Source organism: Brachyhypopomus gauderio, unplaced genomic scaffold, assembly GCF_052324685.1.
Source record: "Brachyhypopomus gauderio isolate BG-103 unplaced genomic scaffold, BGAUD_0.2 sc258, whole genome shotgun sequence".
NCBI classification, from domain to species: Eukaryota; Metazoa; Chordata; class Actinopteri; order Gymnotiformes; family Hypopomidae; genus Brachyhypopomus; species Brachyhypopomus gauderio.
Window position 1 is genome coordinate 109,236 of NW_027507079.1, and position 12,239 is coordinate 121,474.

At 44.8% G+C, this 12,239-nt stretch overlaps 1 protein-coding gene and 1 long non-coding RNA gene across 2 annotated transcripts in view; one reads left to right on the forward strand and one right to left on the reverse strand.

Moving 5' to 3' along the window:
* Positions 1 to 820: 820 nt before the first annotated feature.
* Positions 821 to 3,333, reverse strand: LOC143504311 (uncharacterized). The gene is made up of 3 exons (XR_013127531.1): positions 3,211 to 3,333; positions 2,189 to 2,406; positions 821 to 1,650 (listed from the first exon to the last, which is right to left on the reverse strand). It is a non-coding gene; the product is annotated as an uncharacterized LOC143504311 (long non-coding RNA).
* Positions 3,334 to 3,416: 83 nt separating this feature from the next.
* LOC143504310 (E3 ubiquitin-protein ligase RNF220-like) overlaps positions 3,417 to 12,239 on the forward strand; it is a 10,842-nt gene continuing 2,019 nt past the window's right edge. Inside the window, exon 1 of the mRNA XM_076995831.1 lies at positions 3,417 to 3,760. The gene's annotated coding sequence lies outside the window, so the exon portion shown is untranslated. The remainder of the gene's footprint in view (positions 3,761 to 12,239) is intronic.

Consider the following 12,239-nt stretch of genomic DNA (forward strand, 5'->3'; position numbering starts at 1 on the left):
TATGTGTGCATGTGTGTGTGTGTACGTTTATGTGTGCATGTGTGTGTGTGTGCATGCATACCTGTGTGCGTATGTCTATAGGTGTGTGTGTGTGCATGCATGCCTGTGCGCGTATGTGTGTGTGTGTGTGTGTGTGTGTGTGTGTGTATGTGTGTGTGTGTGTGTGTGTGTGTGTGTGTGTGTGCGCGTATGTGTGTGTGTGTGTGTGTGTGTGTGTGTGTGTGTGTGTGTGTGCGCGTATGTGTGTGTGTGTGTGTGTGTGTGTGTGTGTGTGTGTGTGTGTGTGTGTGTGTGCGCGTATGTGTGTGTGTGTGTGTGTGTGTGTGTGTGTGTGTGTGCGCGCGTGTGTGTGTGTGTGTGTGTGTGCGCGTATGTGTGTGTGTGTGTGTGTGTGTGTGTGTGAGCGTGCGCGTATGTGTGTGTGTGTGTGTGTGTGTGTGTGTGTGTGTGTGTGTGTGTGTTCGGTGACGGTGGTGGGGGGGGGGGGGTCTGTCAGGGTTCACAGAATCATCTGTCATTTTTAGACCTCTCACCACTTTCACTCTTCATGCTGTTTGATCATGTTGCTTCAGTGCAAGATGGCGAAAATCCCCCCAAACACACTCTCTCTCTCTCTCTCTCTCTCTCTCTCTCTCTCTCTCTCTCTCTCTCTCTCACACACACACACACACACACACACACACACACAGGGTGCTGTAGCAGCAGACCTTGGCAAGCCACTGTGAGCTCTGTGTGTCTTCAGGTCGGTACTGAGATAAGATGAGGAGTTGTTAATGTAATTTCAGCAGAACGAGCGATGTTCCTCTCCCAGCTCCCCCGCTGGTCCGGTTTCTCTTTAATGTAGCCTCCTCTAAAGTGGACTATTACATCAGACAGGTAGCGGGGGGGGGGGGCGCACAGAGAGAAACAGAGCAAATGAGTCACAAACTCCCACGCGTAGCTTAAACCTTACTCTCTTCAGCTCCGTTTGACTCTCTTCAGCTCCGTTTGACTCGCCGGTAAGCGGCTCCTCTGTGCTCCCCGCTCCTGTATTTTCGATTTTGTAATAAATTTCTGAACAGCGTTGAACTGCATACCTCGACCAACGTTTCATCTGACGGCGGACCACATCACATCGATTGCTTACGTAGGCATCAGGGCTTAATGGTCAGCCGGTTGAACAGTGGAGTTTTTTATTTTTTACCTGCGATTCACTGACCTGCTTGCTGACAAAAGATCCCGTCTAGTACGAAAAAAAATTCCACTCAGCGGCTCTCAGCCAGCAAACATTAAGTGGCAGGAATGAATAGCCGCGCCAGGACGTGTGTGTGGCAGAAATAAGGAGGAGGCGGTCTTCATCCGCGAGCGCTTTGTGTCCTCCGAGTCTTGCAGCGCCCATTCCGCCCGGGCCAGGAGACACAAAGGTAATAATTAAGACCCGAGTGATGGGCTGAAATGATGTCTCTGTTATTAAAGCCGGCGAGGCTCCCAAACAGGGGCGCGCTCAATTATTGCTTTGCCTTGCAATATCGTAACATTGGAGAAGTCAAAATCACCCGGTGCGAATGAATTGGTGACATGAGCGACACTTTTCTTTTGAGTGCAGCAAGTTTGATTTCCTTGCTTTTATTCCTCTCTGCACTGGAGCTAAAGGCGGTGGGGGTGTCAGTCCTGTGGCGAGAAGAACGCAAATGCACACAAACCAAAGGTTAAAATTATTAACAACCGCGCGCATCTATAGCAATTGATTAATAATATAAACCATATATAAAATAATAAAAATAATACAAAATTGTATCTTTTTATTTCATTATTATTTATAATCTATCATATTTGTATATATAAATAATAAGAAAATGCCAACAGGCTGCAGTCCCACTGAACTAAGAATGAACTATTACATTAGAGTGAACAGAGACGTCCGCAGCTGCGCAACCCTTTCAGGCCACCGTACCTCTAACTTCTAACTCTCGTGCCTTTGCCTTACTTGTAATGGATTCAATAAAGTCACTGCAACGTGTTTGTTATTTGATAGAGTCCAGGGAGGATGTAAAATGGTTTAAATCGAATGAGCCCTGCAAATGGAGCAGGAGAGGATGCTTCTGTTTGAGCTGTCATCAAAGCACTCCTGCAGCCAATCACATCACTCCATTTAGCGGTCTGTTAAGAGACCTGAGTCCTAAAATTTGATTTTGAATGGTGAAGGTACCTCGTGCTCGGATGGGCTCCTTCCTTCTCCTGCTCCGACGCTCAAACGGAGGTCATTAGCAATACAACGGGGTGCTGATGTGTAGTGGCGGGGCCCATAAGCGAGGAGGCCCCTTCACCCATTGCGTTCCTTCGGGGACCGCGGGTGGCGCACACAACCCATTCATGTCCCCGCGGAAGGAGGCCCGTCCACTACATCTCACGTATAATCGAAACCCCCTATAAAAGCAAAAGCACAGTTCGGTGTTAAAATATAGACACTGAGAGACGTCCTTTCTAAACAAGCGCGGTGAATCCTCTCTGTTTAAAGTGGGACTAAATTCCACTGCAGTTCAAACTCTTTCCAGCAGGTGGATTGGATTTATGAAAGGTCTATAGTCGTTTTGTCAGCTGGTACTTCGCCCCGCAGGAGTTCGGTTCGGTCCACAGACTAGCATGTCACCGTACAGCGAGCTATTAGTGGGGTTGTTTCCCCCCCAGAGCTCAAGTACTGCAAACAGACAAATAGGCGACTGTTTGCGTCTGCAAATACTTTCACAACATATACACAGACGATCTTAAGTGTTAACATTTTCAGATAAAATATAAGCAAAATGTGAAATGTGAAAATGTATCTGTTGAAAATGTGCCTGATGACAATGTATATGAAGAAATGTATATGAAGAATTGTATCTGAAGAAATGTGTCTTAAGATAACGTATCTGATAAAATGTGTCTGATGAAAATGTATCAGATAAAACGAATCTGTTGAAAATGTATCTAATAAAATGTGTCTGGTGAAACTCTGAGATTAATGTTTTTATTATTTGTCGCTGCGTTTTATGGGACTTCACTAAAACACTTGTTTTGTCTTTAGTAATATTTTAATTAAAAACGAGCAGCAATATAATTTCGGACGTCAATTGTGTAATAAACTACAAATATCCCATATGTGATTTAAAATAAGAAATCCCACGTTAATTAAACAGAAGCTAGCTTGAATCTCCAGAGTTTGGCCCACGCGCCACGTTGTGGTGCACTTACCTGTTTTTGGACCTCGTGCACTATATTCTCTCGTGCAGTTAACATCTTTAATTGTGTTGTGAACTTCATTTCCCATAGTGTCCTGAATGGCGAGGCTAGAAGATAATTCATTCGGCGCGCACAAGAAGAGAGAAACCCCCCTCGGGATGATGGCGGAGGGGGGCTGGGGTCTGGCGAGGGAAGTGGAGAAGGAGAGGATGTCAGTCACTGAACGAAGCAGGCGCTGAGCGGCAGCACTGAACCTCCGACACCGTTCGCGACTGTTCCAGCCACCTCAGATCCAGCGACTCCACGCAGATCCCCCCACCTCCTCCTCCTCTCTCTCTCTCTCTCTCTCCCTCCCTCATCGATGCATGCAACTGATCCGGCTCTCCGCACGCGCCCCGGGAGAACCGCAGCCACCGTCTCTGATCGCTCCAGCGCGGTGCGGCCACTTCGCCTCGCGCGCTTCTCGGTTATCCGCGAGCCCGTCACGGGGGGACACACAAAAAGTTTCGGTGGTGGACATAAAACGACATCCAGGAGCATCTGAGGGATTGTTTTAAAGAGCGTAAGTCCTCCCGTGCACTGACAGAGATTGTTTGTGATCTGCACCTCCGTTCGGTGGGATTGTTTGTCGGTCTAACGTTGATTCGGAGGAAACTTGGTCTCGCCTAATTTTCATGCATCTGTGGGGAAATCTAGTTTAATCCGAACCGTCTGATGCCTGAACGAGTTTCATTTAGCTCGTGTGTCCCGCTGCTGCTCCCAGGATATTCGCACTACTGTTCTAGTTGTTCAAGAGGTTTTAATGTTAACAGTTTTATTGTCATTTGCAGCGCCTTAATTCCTCTGACATATCGATCTTGCTCTTATCGGATATGTTTTATATGTAATGGCTCGGTAGTGACAGCTGTTTAAGAGCGTTTGTGGACCGGTGCCGGGTGTGACACCCCGACAACTGTCACGAAGTCCAAACCTGGAGTTTTTCTTTCTCTTTCCTTCTTTCTTTCCTTCTTTCTTTCTTTCGGATGCCTGGTGTCAACAACAGCCCAAATGCACCCAGAGAACTATTTTCTTACTGTCTGTGCTGACTTATTCAGGGCGATTTATAAAAACGTGCTATAACCTGTAGTTTCAGTACCAACAGAACCACACAGGCTGGACGGGTCCGCGCCGGACCTGAGTTACACGAGCTGTTTCTCTGAGCAGCTTTTGGGCCTGTAGCGCCAGCACACAAAGTATCCAAACAAGAAAGTGATTTATGTGGGTACACTAGTCACATTAACTCATTATTTGAAAACATGGTGCAGAACCCGAGGGGAATATTCGGGCTTCAACGCGACTGCTGAAAAAGAGTTGAATAGTCTTAAAGTTCTGGACCCTGCATCCGTAAAGTTTGGTCCCGTGGTGTTTGTAATGAACCGCTCGCATCTGCGACCACACGTGAGTGGCACAGTGTGTCTCCTGATGTAGTCTGACTGTTTTAATAAACCAGATGGCTTTACGCAATTTTAAAACAAGTTGTATTTTTGTGTTAAGTTCCCTCGCGGCTTTTTAAACACAAAAAAGTAGTGGACGTGAAAACTACCCCTCCGAGTCGAGCTGTAACTGCTTTATTTATAGGGTCCTCGGTAATCAGGCCAGGAACTGAGACACACCAGCCCGGTCCACAGTTAAACGGTCCAAAGGCCCACACATTCGCTCGGTCTTTATGGCGAGGATAGGTTTGTTTTTTAAACCTTTTTGCATAGCAGAAAATGATTCGGTTTGGATAAGGCATCCTCCAGTGAGAGGACAGTACTTAAACACGGGCTGCATGAAAAACGTCTCAAGTGGACCGTCAGTGGGGCGCGAGGAAGCACCTGTTCGTACGGATCACTTCAATTTACATCCGGTTCCGAACGACAGAACGCGCACCGGACGCTTTCCGCCTTGATGAAACACTGTTAAGAGAATTTACCTTCCAATTTTCAGTAGCCAAATTCTTTCTAGACATTGACTACATATGCAGCGTTTCTGTTTTTGTAATGTAATGCGTGGCGAGTAGAAATATGCTTTCAAATATAGGAATGTTTTCTACAGTTTCTAAGAGATAATATTTAAGAACGGAACTTAAAATACAAACGAATGAGAAAAAAGACTGTACTGAAGTTTATTTAAAAATGCTTCCGTAATGGTACTGTGATGCTGTAAAGTTTCAGGGATTTTATGATGCAATCAAAAGTATTTTATTTCCTCCACGTGCTGCCGCCCCAACTCCTAGCATATAAATTAATAGGTTTTATATTAATGACACCACTATATATATATATATATATATATATATATATATATATATATATATATATATATATATATATATATTTATATTTTTTTCAATTTTTAAAAAACTTTTTTGTTTAAAAAACGCATTTTTTCGATCCATTCAATTTACATTCTCTTTGTTGAAATAAAATTAATTTTTTCATACCTTTGTTGATCAGAACACATCACTATATTATTAATAGATGTATGTATTATTATAACACTAATAAAATTAAATATGCAAGTTAAGCATGTTTAAACCATTTTTATTCGCGTTGGCAACGCTGCACCGTGGTTGTTTATTTACATTGTGTGGTTGTTTAAATAAATTGTGTGACAGTAATGTTCGCCCAACTTTCTTCAAGTATTTTTTATGTAATTTTAGTTTGTAGTGCGGTTCATAAATCTTAATAATCGGACTTGAAATGTTTATAGACCGTGCAATCGCGTCGCTCGGTATTCAAACGATCACGCGTGTCCTGTTGTGTGTTTAATCCCAGATAAATTGAATAATGAAATTACATCACTCGGAGGTTGCAGTGTCTTCGAAGATAAATGTGTTTATTGACACTCACGCCTAAAAGAGTGTTAGGCAGTGTTGAATTTGTGATAAATATTGTAATATTAACTTTGGGTCGGAGTGGACCGCGTAATTATTGTTTTTAATGCGTGGTCAACGCGTCATTAATTGTAATTCAATTAACATGTGCCCAAACTCTAGACCACAGCCTTCCCCACCTGTGTTATTTGAGTAGGTGCAAGGCTCGCTTCAGATGGCTAGTTTAAAGGATATTTGTCAACTGCCATTGAAAATAAAACTGTCACACAGTTGCGTTTTATAACTGGACATTTTTCCTCTCCGACCTCTCCAACACGCGGCACTAAAAGCAGCCGTGTTCGTAATTTCATCTCATAAATCTGGATCCTAATTTTGCTTTTGTTTCCCATTATAATCCCTCCGGAGAGTTTCCGACGGCCCCGGCTGCGCTAGGAGAGATCTAGGGAGAGGTAGACGAAGACAGTCTGGGCTAGAAAAAAAAAGTAACAGATGATTTATTTGTCAGCGTTTCGATTTTCAGGCGCGGTGCTTCTTTTCTGTCTTTTCAGGGTGTTGTCAGCCGCTCCTGCTCCACATTGATCCCTCAGCAGAGTGAGAGCTGAACTAAAATTAATGTCGATTCCAGTGGCCGGATCAATAGCCAGAGTTATTTTAATCTGGATTTGTGCGCTGTGCGGAATTAAAAAAATCGGAGCGCGAGCGAGCGGAATCAAACACTTTCATTCTTGTTAACAATTAGGGACGATGTCGCGCGCCTGCAGCCCAGACGCGCGAGGGGAAGGAGGCCGCGCGCGCTCGGACGTCACCGTCCGTGTGGACTGCTGCGGATATTTTATAGACCTACTCTTACTAGACTGAGTGACTAAGACAAATCCACTCCTCACCGCGTGCAGAAGGTAAATTAACGTCAGATTTTTCAAATGCACCGGCTTCATTAATCTAACCATCAACAGACGCTACTTTTTTGGCATATATTAAAACAGGATTTGAGTGTCCCTTATACACCCAGCCCGCTTATATTTGTGTTTTCATGTGCTAATAAACCCTTAAGTGGAATCTAATTCGTCGTATACAGATGGCGGCATGGCGCGGTAATTGAAATCAGTTTCCTTCAAATGATAATAGTGCTTGAGTCGTGCCACGTCTCTCTGAGGGTTAATGTGAAACAGCCTAAATTCACGTTATGGAGCCTTGAAGTGCAGACTGTGTGGTGAACTAATGACAACTAAGCTTTTGTTTAATAAAGATGAAGGTGATGAGGAGTTGGACACCGTGTCCTGCCTGTTATGTTCTTCCTCTTGTGGCTTTCACCAAGTTTCGAGGCGGAACATTTCAAATGTTATGGTAGATGTAATACTTATTTTACTTATAACAAGCGTTTCGACCGCAGTCCAGCCTTTGAGAAAAGACGTGAATCCTGCCACATTCTTTCTATAATATATATATTTTAAATTTAATGTTTCCTGCTATCAAGTATAGGATTTTTTATTCGTTTTCTAAATCCGAAAAACTGGTGATTTTTAAAAAATGTTGTGACGCATGTTTTCTGACCAAATAGCATTGCATTAATTAAATTATGATACCAATATTAAGACAAAATTATTATATCGAAATGGACTCTCAGATATGGACCCGCTGTCATTACAACACTGAAATATCAAGGCCGTCAAGGTTATTTAAATAAGGTTTTTGGTACATTGCGTGGTCAAAGTGATTCACAGCAGATACATAAGAACAGAACTTATACGCTTCTGTCTACAATACGGACAGTTGGCTCCACCAGCTAAATTGCAGATATTTTTAGCTATTTTCTTATGTGGCTACTTTATTACTATCTGTAACTACACGCTGAATTTTTTTTATATATTCTTAAATTATTTTAAAAGCATGTGGTGAATAAATATGTAATTTAATTTTCAGAATGATGGATTTATGTATGGTTTTCATAAAAACACTTAAATTAGCATTCGTAGTCAAAGATCGGGTTCGGTTTCCAGAACGGGGCTGCCAGGAGCAGTTTTTTGAATAACTGTCACCAAGCATTTGGCTGTCCTCTCCTTCCGATCTGACCATGATCTGAATGTGAGTTTCAGTGCTGTAGAATAGGTTAAGTTAATTTGGCCAGCTCTCCCCGAAGGCATTACCAGTGCATTTGCCCGAGATCGATCAGAGGCAGATATCTATCAACTTCTTCTAGTGCTGCCTTTTACCTCCCTCTCATAGAGGAGCAGCAGGTCTGGGGCCAGTCTGTGTCGTCTATGGACATATTTGCAAATGTCACTTACTCAGTTACACACAATTTATCATCATGGGCCTACTTACACCCGTGTCCTGTATGTAAATGCATGTGTATTTAGAACTGAACGAGGACGGGGAACGATGGTGCCTAGCGGTTGAGATAACGACTAATGAAATAACACAACGGAAACGAGACGTTCCGAGACGAGTCCACAAATAATTCATTTTCTGGCCAACAAGTTGTCGACAGGAAACTCTCAGAGTCTCTCTCGTTTCGCTGTGCACAGTTACCTATTGTTGTATAGACTGTGGTTTTGCCAGAGTGATCACCAGACCGAATCACCATGAAGCCGTGAAGTCTCCCCCTCTTCTCTCTCTCTCTCTCTCTCTCTCTCTCTCTCTCTCTCTCTCTCTCTCTCTCTCTCTCTCTCTCTCTCTCTGTCTGTCTGACGTGCATGCAGCAGTGACCAGCGTCAGGGGTGGGGGGCTTCTTTGTAGTCCAGTGTTGGCTCGGAGCACAGAGGAGCCAGACACCTTGCAAATAATCTGAGCTTAGTGAGGAATTAGTTGGCTCAGGTGGGCGGGATGAAGCAAACAGCCGGTCAGACCCTGAAATGAATAGCCCAGGCAGGACAGGAAACTTTGAAAATCATTTTGTTCACAATGAATCAATGTTGCCCAGAGAGATCGTCTCAAAGCTTTATTTGAAAAGCAAATCCTCGCGCGCTGCGTGCCTCGCGTCACCTTCGCTTTGTGGCTCGCTGAGTAAAACGTGCAGATTGTGTGTGTGGGGGGGAAAAATGTCAAAGTTAGTGGCGGGCCCCGGTAGTGCTTATGCAGACGGTAAGGATCCAATAACGCAGTGATTGATTACTGCTAGTTATTGCCGGGTTTTATTGTGTGTCATACACTGGGGGGGATTTATTTGTTGATAGTGAACTGAAGTGGGACAGCTTGCACATCCAGTATTGATCTAGTTTGCTGAATCTCCAAGTGTCATATCTTTCGCCGCGTGCCCACGTCGGCATTAAATCTTAGTCTTTTTTAAATCTCTCGTTCTGCAGCTGAGGCATTATTGCATTGTCCCGTTTTAGATTGCACACCGCAGAACGTCTGACTCGAATTCAGCAGAATATATGAGCCGCGCGCTCGTGAGTGGCAGGTTCACGCGACGGTGAATGACTGTGTTTTCAATAGTATCGACTGTGCCCCGTCCTTCGGCCTACAACACTTCTCGCGGAATACAGAGTGAGCTGTCAGCGGCCGTGCAAACGGCAGCCTGACCGGTACTCACGGCGCGCGCGCTTTATTCCGCTCGCGCAGGTCAGTGCAAATATTTGAAGCCCGCTCTTCTGGTGACGGAGTGAAGGGCTCGTGCTGGAGGAGCGCGCGTGCGACGGCCCGTTTCAAGTGGCGGTCTGAGTACGGTTTGCGGATAAACACAAGTTTACCCCGCGGGATGATTAAAAACCGCGAGGAGTTGGAGGGCTGCTTAGCGAGGCTCCTCCAGGAAATTTCTGTTGTTTTCAAAAGCAAAGTAGTTTGATTTGAAACATACTCCAGACTGAGCCCTACTCCAGCGTCATTTCCTGCGACGTGCCTCGAGAGCGCTCTTCGGTCGGCACGCGCAGCGTCTCGCGCTTAGAGCGGGACGCTCTTTGCGCGAGATGCAAATGTTGACGGGCGTGTTTTCATCCGTTGTACTTTGGGGATACGTTGGTATATTATCACCTTTGAGTCCCGCCCTGGCTAATGGTGCCGCTCAAAATCCATGGCGCTGTCTAATATTGTCTAGTAATTGGTGTGAAATCTTTTAGTCATGCGCGTGCTTCGGACAGTTGCCTGTTGAGTCTTTTCATTGTCTCCTTGGAGAGTGGGAAACACGGCGTGTTGTGTGTGTGTGTGTGAGAGAGAGAGAGAGAGAGAGAGAGAGAGAGAGAGAGTGACTGTGTGTGTGTGTGTTTGTGAGAGAGTGACTGTGTGTGTGTGTGTGTGTGTGTGTGTGTGTGTGTGTGTGTGAGAGCTTGTGACAGAGTGACAATGTTAGAGAGAGTTTGTGTGTGCACAAGTGTTTAAGACAGAGTGACTGTGTAAATGTGTGTGTGTGTGAGAGAGAGAGTGATATTGTGTGTGTGTGTGTGTTTCGGGGTGTTGAATGTCAGTGACTGTCCTGTCCTGTAGTAGAATCTAAGAGTGGTGCTTTCACGGTTGTCAACAATCTAAATATACTGAGAAACATGTACAAGCCCCAGCAGCCGTGCTTTATATGACATTCTTCTGCAAAACTTTTACATTTTAAGTCTGGCACGCAGTCAGACCTGACAGACGTTTGTTTTGTATGAAATTGGATTTATCTGCTGTTCCCTCCTGAGCACGCGCACGCTACAGTTCTGACAACCTCTCGCTTGTTGTGTCTCTGAGCTGTTTCTTCTCTTTCCTCCATCAGTGACTGTGTGAGAAATGAATTGCATAGTTTTTTCATAACTGACAATACTATAAAATTGGTATTAAAATGGCTTTCCTGGATTTATGTAATGAATATTAACTGAGTTTTATATTAGAAGGTTAAAGTATTTAGTTAAAATAACAAGCTTCAATGACCTGTTTGTGGATATGTGACAATGCTGCCTGAAGTCTCATGCTTAATGTCAGTGGGAAATTTGTTTATCTAGTTTGACTTGTATGTAAATGTATGTATCGTTGTTTATTGATTAGTAATGCACGTTTAATGGATTTATTATAATGTGGTATTGAGGGGAATGTGGAGTGCTTTGGAACTGCTGAAATGGCGTCTTGCGTAAGTAAATTTAGGAAAGAATGAAACACAGCAGCAGAGTGGGTGAGACATGGCTGGAGTTGTTATGGATACTCCACTGCTTTTGTCCCACCTCCCTCCCTCCCTCCCTCTCTCTCTCTCTCCTTCCCTTTCTCCCACTCTCTCTCTCCCTCTCTCTCTCTCCCTCTCTCTCTCTCATTCTCTTTCCTTCTCTGTCGCTCTCTGGTGTGTCAGTGTGTGTCAGGCTGACTCACCACTCCCTCTGGTTGTTCTGGGACACTGGTTCCTCAGAGTGTGTGTGTGTGTGTGTGTGTGTGTGTGTGTGTGTGTGTGTGTGTGTGTGTGTGTGTGTGTGTGTGTGTGGCCGGGGGTACCAGGCAGACAGACCATCCGCAGCACTGCAGAAATGATTAGCACATCTATACAACACTCAGCCTGCTTATACCCTCTCTGTCTCTCTCTCTCTCTCTGTCTCTGTCTCTCTCTCTCTCTCTCTCCACCCACCACCCCTCCCCCACCCCTCCACCTCCCGTTGGGGGGGGGGGGGGGGTATCCTGTGTCCCTTTATTGGATTGTCAGTTTCACACTGCCTGGCTGCACTGATGGTAATGATAATAAAATTGAAATATCCAGGTCCTTACTGCGGTATTACCACTGTATTACCTCGCTATCAGCACCTAGCCACACTCGTCTTTAGAGAGGAGGAGAAGGAGTGAGAGAGGAGTGAGAGAGGAGGAATGAAGGAGGAGTGATAGAGGAGTTAAGGAGGAGTGAAGGAGGGTGAGAGAGGAGTGAGAGGAGGATGTGGGAAGGAGTGAATGAGGGTGTGAGGGACAATGGCGAGCAGGCCGGTGTTGGGTCTTTGTCGTGGTGCTGGTTCCCCACTCTTACTGGGTGAAAAGGATGTAATGTGATTCGTGGGCCACAGGCCGGTCCTGATTGGTAGAGCGTGACCCATTTTCACAGACAGGACAATGTAAAGCTCTTTACAGAACCACTGTGTGTGAGAGTGTGTTTGAGTGTGTGTGAGTGTATGTGTCTGTGAGTGTAAGTGTGTGTTTGTGCATGTATACAGGGGTTGCAAATGTACAGATCATGTTATGAAACTGATTCAAATGAGTGTTCTGTGCAGCTAATATCTGTTAAAATGCCTGGGTGAGTTTCCTCAAA